Genomic DNA, 9,477 nt, shown 5'->3' on the forward strand with positions numbered 1-9,477 from the left:
GGCGCCACCCACTCTTTTCTAGATCTTTACGTTTGTGCATCTGAAATATAAAAGGTTTTCTTATCTCTTTATCTGATTCGTGCTCGTTAATTTTTAGGTTGAGCATAAGTGTACGGCCTCTTGTATACTTTAGTATACTTATATGTGGGCTTAAAGAGATTTCATTTTCTGGTTTCAGTGTCATTTGAAAATAGTTCCTTTGATAGTGGTCAATCATGCTCATTAGTCCCTCCTTTTTCTCTTTGGAGCAGGCACCAACTACTGTATAATTATGCTTTGTCCTGTGTATCTTGTCTTTAGGGGACTGCTTTTTTATGTTGTTTCCTGTTTGTGTTCAGGGAAGCTTCTCAATGCATTCTTGATCTTCGTTTAGCTGTAAACAAGGCTATAAATCAGGCTGTTATCTTGGTCACATTTGGTTTCATGTCTCTCTGCGTCCTCTCTAAGCTGCCTAGTTAATTTTCTCTAGTCTATTGAGTGTGGCTGCTGAGCAAGAACAGAGGTTCACTTGTTGATTTTAGTTAAGTACTTGTTTTAACTCTGGGAAGGTATTGGAGACCTTTAATGAGTAACAGCTACATTACAGAAGGGCATATTCATTTTTTGGTGGACCGGGGAGATTAAGTGATGTTGAGCTGACGCTGTGACTCAAACCCCGGTCCTTGATTCTAAAGTCGGCAGTTGTAGACTTTGCACCACACCTTCTCCCTGTTGTACCAGCTTTTTGGAGAGTGCGTAAGGCATTCCAGTTCCTTTAATTATTGCAAGGTGGCAGATGGGTTTTATGTTTACATATGGCAGCCGCGCCTTTCTTACGTTCGGCACGGCTCAGCCACCTCCATTTATTATTTATTTAACTACTTATTTTTATTTCGCAAGGGTGTTCTATGGGCCACTGGTGTCCTTTCACATGCTCCTGCTTGAGAGATGAAAGGCCATCCCTGTGGCCTCACTCCAGTCTGCTCCACCTCGTCTGAAGAGGTAAGCAAGCACACACATCCACCCTACCCCCCTCACATGGCTTTGTTTGCAAACAGTACAGAGAAGCTTTTGCCCACCAACGATGTGCACAACTAGAGTGCTAACCGACAATCTCTCGACGATGAACCGCCCCCTTGCCAGCTGAGACGATGCCCTAATAATTATTGAACGAATAGTCGCCCCGTGCTGTACCGCGGATGTTCCGTCCATTATACGTCCCTTTCCTCCAGACAATGGGACACCGGAATGTACATCCTACGGGTGAGGCAGCCAGTGGGGTGTTCTTTATGGCAGGCTGGAAGCAAAAACGATGTAGTAGGAGCACTGGGTCTTTGGGATTTCTATGCTGTGAATTAGAAGCGTGAGTGTTGGTGGTACGAGTCGCTATCGTAGCCAGCATCCATACACTCCTGCTCCGGTTCAGCTAGTCATTTGGCATTGTGAATCCTCCTGAATGCCTTGCTCTGCTCGCAGTTTGCTGTCGTTACAAAATTTTTTCATTTTTGGCTACCCATCGGTTGGTGAGTGGAAGACGGTATTGTGACTGTGCATCCGCTTGCAGCAGTAGATGCGATGGGAGAGAAGAACAAGAGAAGAAAACTGCACTGATAGAAAAGAGGAGTTTGTTCCATAGTGTCTATGTTTTGAAGAAATTTGGGCCTGATTAAAGGAAAATGGCACTGCACCCAGTGCAGCACCACTTTCCTTGCCCCCCTTAGCGCCCTCCTAACGCTACAATGTGTGAGCCCCATCTAAGACACGGTCCACCATGGCGATAGTTAGGGAATTAGAATCACATTTTTTTACACTAGTTCTAAGCTTTGCAGGATTAGCAACAAAAATGTTGACGCTAATCGTGCAAAGCCCATTGAGACCCATTGCAAACAATGGTGTTCCTCCTTTTAGCGCCTGCTTTGATCAGGGATTAAAAGTGCTGAAAAATGACGCAAAGAAATCTCCTAGATTTCTTGGTGTCATTTTCTTGGTCCCTCTAATAGGGAGCGCCCCCTTTGCACACATTATGCCTGGCGCAAAGGGTTACAAAGTGGCACAATGCATGTATTGTTCCACTTTGTAAATTTGGCGCTGTGATTTTGTCCTTGTTGGGCCACATGAGCGTAAAAAATAAATATGATGCTCATGTGGTGAAAGGAGGCACTAGGGGCTCGTAAATCTTCCCTTAAATCTTCTCCACAGTCTTTCCTTGCCTTGTGCTTCATACTCATGTTTGTTTTTGTCTGTTTTCTTTCTGGTTACGGTGGATCTGTTCATCTCTCATTATAAACTTGCATGGCTTATCCCTGATGGCATCACCTAGGGGTCCATTTATGATCCGGCATCTTCATATCTGCCACTAGAAGCCTTGTCATTTATGGGATCTTTCATCCAGCTCTGCATTGTTAGCACATAGCAAACAGTGCTCTGTAAATATCAGCTTCAATTTTAAGGTTGAAACCGTACAAAGTGTTGTTGGAATAAGCGGCAGAACTAGTTGTAGGTGTCATGCATTGCATAAAGCCACTCAGCATACATGTGAGTATTTTTATGGGGATTTTGTTTTCTAAAATTATTGCATTCGGCTGACGAGACAGCTAAAGCTGCCAGTAGGGTAGGTTTCTTTTAATGCAAAGATATGTTCATAGCATGGCTGTGCGTGAGCCCTCCTATCCTTTGGTATTTTCGGCTGCCTCCCCCCAGATACAGCATGGGACAGTAGGTCACCCTCTTCAGGCATTGGCCCTCTTTTACTGTTAGTGGGGGCATTTTCATGACCACATGATTACACCCGTCTAAAAACAGGTGCCAGCGGTTGTGCAATACGACATCCATGCACACATCTACCTACTTCAGGTTTCCATAGGACTCGTCCTCTGCTGACATCATCTGTCACTTTCAGAAGCCTCTGCTTAGGATGACCAGATGCTCAATGTCACAGGGACACAGCTTTTCCAGTTCATGTTTTGATTTAAAGTAGTGCATTCTGGGAGTTGTAGTCATGGTTAGACAAATTGGAACAAGATACCTGATAAATGATATGTACTGACAAAGTCCAGAAAGGGTGCCTCTGTGACTGGTCACTTTACCTCTGACGACCCCTGAGACGAGATGCCCTGCACCAAAACCTTTCACAGCTGGCCCAGTGGCCTAATGGATAGTGCATCAGCCTCCGGAGCTGGAGATTGTGAGTTCAAGTCCCACCTGTGTCGCGTGAGGAGCTGTATTTTATATCCCTGGAAAATAGGAACAGATGCAAGCTTGTGATATTTATAGAAAATTACGTTCATCAAATTATCTTCAGAGGAGCCGTCTTTGTTATACGAACGCCACCATTTTATGAGTTCTATGTAAGGAGCTGCCTTCCGGCACTTACCACCAGCTGGATGGATGCAAGTTTGTCTGATGCCCGTTGACCTACCTAAAGGGGCTTTACCAGCAGGCAAGTTGTGCCATCAGCAGCCCAAGCCACCATAGGGGACATGGTTCTTAGCACCACGAGCTGCGAGCATGACTGCTGTGCACACAGAACCCCCTGCACAGACCCTGTAGTGCCAATGTTGCAGTTAATCACCCCCCACCTGCCGGTGGGCACCACCCACTCTGTTCTAGATCTTTACGTTTGTGCATCTGAAATATGAAAGGTTTTCTTATCTCTTTATCTGATTCGTGCTCGTTCATTTTTAGGTTGAGCATAAGTGTACGCCTCTTGTATACTTTAGTATACTTATATGTGGGCTTAAAGAGATTTCATTTTCTGGTTTCAGTATCATTTAAAAATAGTTCCTTTGATAGTGGTCAATCATGCCTATTAGTCCCTCCTTTTTCTTTTTGGGAGCAGGCACCAACTACTGTATAATTATGCTTTGTCCTGAGTATCTTGTCTTTAGGGGAGTGCTTTTTTTTGTTGTTTCCTGTTTGTGTTCAGGGAAGCTTCTCAAAGCATTCTTGATCTTAGTTTAGCTGTACACAAGGCTATAAATCAGGCTGTTATCTTGGTCACCTTTGGTTTTGTGGGCTCTCTGCGCCCTCTCTAAGCTGCCTAGTTAATTTTCTCTAGTCTATTGAGTGTGGCTGCTGAGCAAGAACAGAGGTTCACTTGTTGATTTTAGTTAAGTACTTGTTTTAACTCTGGGAAGGTATTGGAGACCTTTAATGAGTAACAGCTACATTGCAGAAGGGCATATTCATTTTTTGGGGGCACAGGGAGATTAAGTGATGTCGAGCTGACGCTGTGACTCAAACCCCGGTCCTTGATTCTAAAGTCTGCAGTTCTAGACTTTGCACCACACCTTCTCCCTGTTGTACCAGGTTTTTGGAGAGTGCGTAAGGCATTCCAGTTCCTTTAATTATTGCAAGGTGGCAGATGGGTTTTATGTTTACATATGGCAGCCGCGCCTTTCTTACGTTCGGCACGGTTCAGCCACCTCCATTTATTATTTATTTAACTACTTATTTTTGTTTCGCAAGGGTGTTCTATGGGCCACTGGTGTCCTTTCACATGCTCCTGCTTGAGAGATGAAAGGCCATCCCTGTGGCCTCACTCCAGTCTGCTCCACCTCGTCGGAATAGGCAAGCAAGCACACACATCCACCCTACCCGCCTCACATGGCTTTGTTTGCAAACAGTACAGAGCAGCTTCTGCCCACCAACGATGTGCACAAGTACGGCGCTAACCGACAATCTCTCGGCCGATGAACCGCCCCCTTGCCAGCTTAGGCGATGCCCTTAAAATTATTGAACGAATAGTCGCCCCGTGCTGTACTGCGGATGTTCCGTCCATTCTACATCCCTTTCCTCCAGACAATGGGACACCGGAATGTACATCCTACGGGTGAGGCAGCCAGTGGGGTGTTCTTTATGGCAGGCTGGAAGCGAAAAGGATGTAGTAGGAGCACTGGGTCTTTGGGATTTCTTAGTCTGTGAATTAGAAGCGTGAGTGTTGGGGGTACGAGTCGCTATCGTAGCCAGCATCCATACACTCCTGCTCCGGTTCAGCTAGTCATTTGGCATTGTGAATCCTACTGAATGCCTTGCTCTGTTCGCAGTTTGCTGTAGTTACAAAAAATAGTCATTTTTGGCTACCCACCGGTTGGTGAGTGGAAGACGGTATTGTTACTGTGCATCCGCTTGCAGCAGTAGATGCGATGGAAGAGAAGAACAAGAGAAGAAAACTGCACTGATAGAAAAGAGGAGTTTGTTACATAGTGTCTATGTTTTGAAGAAATTTGGGCCTGATTTAAGGAAAATGGCACTGCACCCAGTGCAGCACCACTTTCCTTGCCCCCCTTAGCGCCCCCCTAACGCTACAATGTATGAGCCCCATCTAAGACACGGTCCACCATGGCGATAGTTAGGGAATTAGAATACATTTTTTTTACACCAGTTCTAAGCTTTGCAGGATTAGCAACAAAAATGTTGACGCTAATCCTGCAAAGCCCATTGACACCCATTGCAAACAATGGTGTTCCTCCTTTTAGCGCCTGCTTTGAGCAGGGGTTAAAAGTGCCGAAAAATGACGCAAAGAAATCTCCTAGATTTCTTGGTGTCATTTTTTTGGTCCGTCTAATGGGGAGCGCCCCCTTTGCCCACTTTATGCATGGCGCAAAGGGTTACAAAGTGGCGCAATGCATGTATTGTTCCACTTTGTAAATTTGGCGCTGTGATTTTGTCCTTGTTGGGCCACACAAGCGTAATAAAAAATATGATGCTCATGTGGTGAAAGGAGGCACTAGGGGCTCGTAAATCTTCCCTTAAAACTTCTCCACAGTCTTTCCTTGCCTTGTGTTTCATACTCATGTTTGTTTTGGTCAGTTTTCTTTCTGGTTACGGTGGATCTGTTCATCTCATTATAAACTTGCATGGCTTATCCCTGATGGCATCACCTAGGGGTCCATTTATGATCCGGCATCTTCATATCTGCCACTAGAAGCCTTGTCATTTATGGGATCTTCATCCAGCCCTGCATTGTTAGCACATAGCAAACAGTGCTCTGTAAATATCAGCTTCAATTTTAAGGTTAAAACCGTACAAGGTGTTGTTGGAATAAGCGACAGAACTAGTTGTAGGTGTCATGCATTGCATAAAGCCACTCGGCATACATGTGAGTATTTTTAGGGGGATTTTATTTTCTACAATTATTGCATTCGGCTGACGAGACAGCTAAAGCTGCCAGTAGGGTAGGTTTCTTTTAATGCAAAGATATGTTCATAGCATGGCTGTGCGTGAGCTCTCCTATCCTTTGGTATTTTCGGGTGCCTCCCACCAGATACAGCATGGGACAGTAGGTCACCCTCTTCAGGCATTGGCCCTCTTTTACTGTTAGTGGGGGCATTTTCATGACCACATGATCACACCCGTCTAAAAAGAGGTGCCAGCGGTTGTGCAATACGACATCCATGCACACATCTACCTACTTCAGGTTTCCATAGGACTCGTCCTCTGCTGACATCATCTGTCACTTTCAGAAGCCTCTGCTTAGGATGACCAGATGCTCAATGTCACAGGGACACGGCTTTTCCAGTTCATGTTTTGATTTAAAGTAGTGCATTCTGGGAGTTGTAGTCATGGTTAGACAAATTGGAACAAGATACCTGATAACTGATATGTACTGACAAAGTCCAGAAATGGTGCTTCTGTGACTGGTCACTTTATCTCTGACGACCCCTGACGCGAGATGTCCTGCACCAAAACCTTTCACAACTGGCTCAGTGGCCTAATGGATAAGGCATCAGCCTCTGGAGCTGGCGATTGTGGGTTCAAGTCCCACCTGGGTCGCGTGAAGAGTTTTTTTTATATCCCTGGAAAATAGGACCAGATGCAAGCTTGTGATATTTATAGAAAATTACGTTCATCAAATTATCTTCAGAGGGTCCGTCTTTGTTATATGAACGCCACCATTTTATGAGTTCTATTTAAGGAGCTGCCTTCCGGCACCTACCACCAGCTGGATGGATGCAAGTTTGTCTGATGCCTGTTGACCTACCTAAAGGGGCTTTACCAGCAGGCAAGTTGTCCCAGCAGCAGCCCAAGCACCATAGGGGACATGGTTCTTAGTACCACGAGCTGCGAGCACGACTGCTGTGCCCACAGAACCCCCTGCACAGACCCTATAGTGCCAATGTTACAGTTAATCACCCGCCACCTGCCTGTGGGCGCCACCCACTCTTTTCTAGATCTTTACGTTTGTGCATCTGAAATATGAAAGGTTTTCTTATCTCTTTATCTGATTCGTGCTCGTTCATTTTTAGGTTGAGCATAAGTGTACGGCCTCTTGTATACTTTAGTATACTTATATGTGGATTTAAAGAGATTTCCTTTTCTGGTTTCAGTGTCATTTAAAAATAGTTCCTTTGATAGTGGTCAATTATGCCTATTAGTCCCTCCTTTTTCTTTTTGGAAGCAGGCACCAACTACTGTATAATTATGCTTTGTCCTGAGTATCTTGTCTTTAGGGGAGTGCTTTTTTTTGTTGTTTCCTGTTTGTGTTCAGGGAAGCTTCTCAAAGCATTCTTGATCTTAGTTTAGCTGTACACAAGGCTATAAATCAGGCTGTTATCTTGGTCACCTTTGGTTTTGTGGGCTCTCTGCGCCCTCTCTAAGCTGCCTAGTTAATTTTCTCTAGTCTATTGAGTGTGGCTGCTGAGCAAGAACAGAGGTTCACTTGTTGATTTTAGTTAAGTACTTGTTTTAACTCTGGGAAGGTATTGGAGACCTTTAATGAGTAACAGCTACATTGCAGAAGGGCATATTCATTTTTTGGGGGCACGGGGAGATTAAGTGATGTTGAGCTGACGCTGTGACTCAAACCCCGGTCCTTGATTCTAAAGTCTGCAGTTCTAGACTTTGCACCACACCTTCTCCCTGTTGTACCAGGTTTTTGGAGAGTGCGTAAGGCATTCCAGTTCCTTTAATTATTGCAAGGTGGCAGATGGGTTTTATGTTTACATATGGCAGCCGCGCCTTTCTTACGTTCGGCACGGCTCAGCCACCTCCATTTATTATTTATTTAACTACTTATTTTTATTTCGCAAGGGTGTTCTATGGGCCACTGGTGTCCTTTCACATGCTCCTGCTTGAGAGATGAAAGGCCATCCCTGTGGCCTCACTCCAGTCTGCTCCACCTCGTCGGAAGAGGCAAGCAAGCAGACACATCCACCCTACCCCCCTCACATGGCTTTGTTTGCAAACAGTACAGAGCAGCTTCTGCCCACCAACGATGTGCACAACTACGGCGCTAACCGACAATCTCTCGGCCGATGAACCGCCCCCTTGCCAGCTTAGGCGATGCCCTTAAAATTATTGAATGAATAGTCGCCCCGTGCTGTACTGCGGATGTTCCGTCCATTCTACATCCCTTTCCTCCAGACAATGGGACACCGGAATGTACATCCTACGGGTGAGGCAGCCAGTGGGGTGTTCTTTATGGCAGGCTGGAAGCGAAAAGGATGTAGTAGGAGCACTGGGTCTTTGGGATTTCTTAGTCTGTGAATTAGAAGCGTGAGTGTTGGGGGTACGAGTCGCTATCGTAGCCAGCATCCATACACTCCTGCTCCAGTTCAGCTAGTCATTTGGCATTGTGAATCCTCCTGAATGCCTTGCTCTGCTCGCAGTTTGCTGTAGTTACAAAAAATAGTCATTTTTGGCTACCCATCGGTTGGTGAGTGGAAGACGGTATTGTTACTGTGCATCCGCTTGCAGCAGAAGATGCGATGGAAGAGAAGAACAAGAGAAGAAAACTGCACTGATAGAAAAGAGGAGTTTGTTACATAGTGTCTATGTTTTGAAGATATTTGGGCCTGATTTAAGGAAAATGGCACTGCACCCAGTGCAGCACCACTTTCCTTGCCCCCCTTAGCGCCCCCCTAACGCTACAATGTATGAGCCCCATCTAAGACACGGTCCACCATGGCGATAGTTAGGGAATTAGAATCAATTTTTTTTACACCAGTTCTAAGCTTTGCAGGATTAGCAACAAAAATGTTGACGCTAATCCTGCAAAGCCCATTGACACCCATTGCAAACAATGGTGTTCCTCCTTTTAGCGCCTGCTTTGAGCAGGGGTTAAAAGTGCCGAAAAATGAGGCAAAGAAATCTCCTAGATTTCTTGGTGTCATTTTTTTGGTCCGTTTAATGGGGAGCGCCCCCTTTGCACACTTTATGCATGGCGCAAAGGGTTACAAAGTGGCGCAATGCATGTATTGTTCCACTTTGTAAATTTGGCGCTGTGATTTTGTCCTTGTTGGGCCACACGAGCGTAATAAAAAATATGATGCTCATGTGGTGAAAGGAGGCACTAGGGGCTCGTAAATCTTCCCTTAAATCTTCTCCATAGTCTTTCCTTGCCTTGTGTTTCATACTCATGTTTGTTTTGGTCAGTTTTCTTTCTGGTTACGGTGGATCTGTTCATCTCATTATAAACTTGCATGGCTTATCCCTGATGGCATCACCTAGGGGTCCATTTATGATCCGGCATCTTCATATCTGCCACTAGAAGTCTTG

General features: G+C 45.2%; 1 non-coding gene across 1 annotated transcript; it reads left to right on the forward strand.

Annotated features, from left to right (window-relative positions):
• Positions 1 to 6,680: 6,680 nt before the first annotated feature.
• TRNAQ-CUG (transfer RNA glutamine (anticodon CUG)) lies at positions 6,681 to 6,753 on the forward strand. Its single transcript has one exon. It is a non-coding gene; the product is annotated as a tRNA-Gln (tRNA).
• The last annotated feature ends 2,724 nt before the right edge of the window (positions 6,754 to 9,477 follow it).

Source organism: Pleurodeles waltl, chromosome 9, assembly GCF_031143425.1.
Source record: "Pleurodeles waltl isolate 20211129_DDA chromosome 9, aPleWal1.hap1.20221129, whole genome shotgun sequence".
NCBI classification, from domain to species: domain Eukaryota; kingdom Metazoa; phylum Chordata; class Amphibia; order Caudata; family Salamandridae; genus Pleurodeles; species Pleurodeles waltl.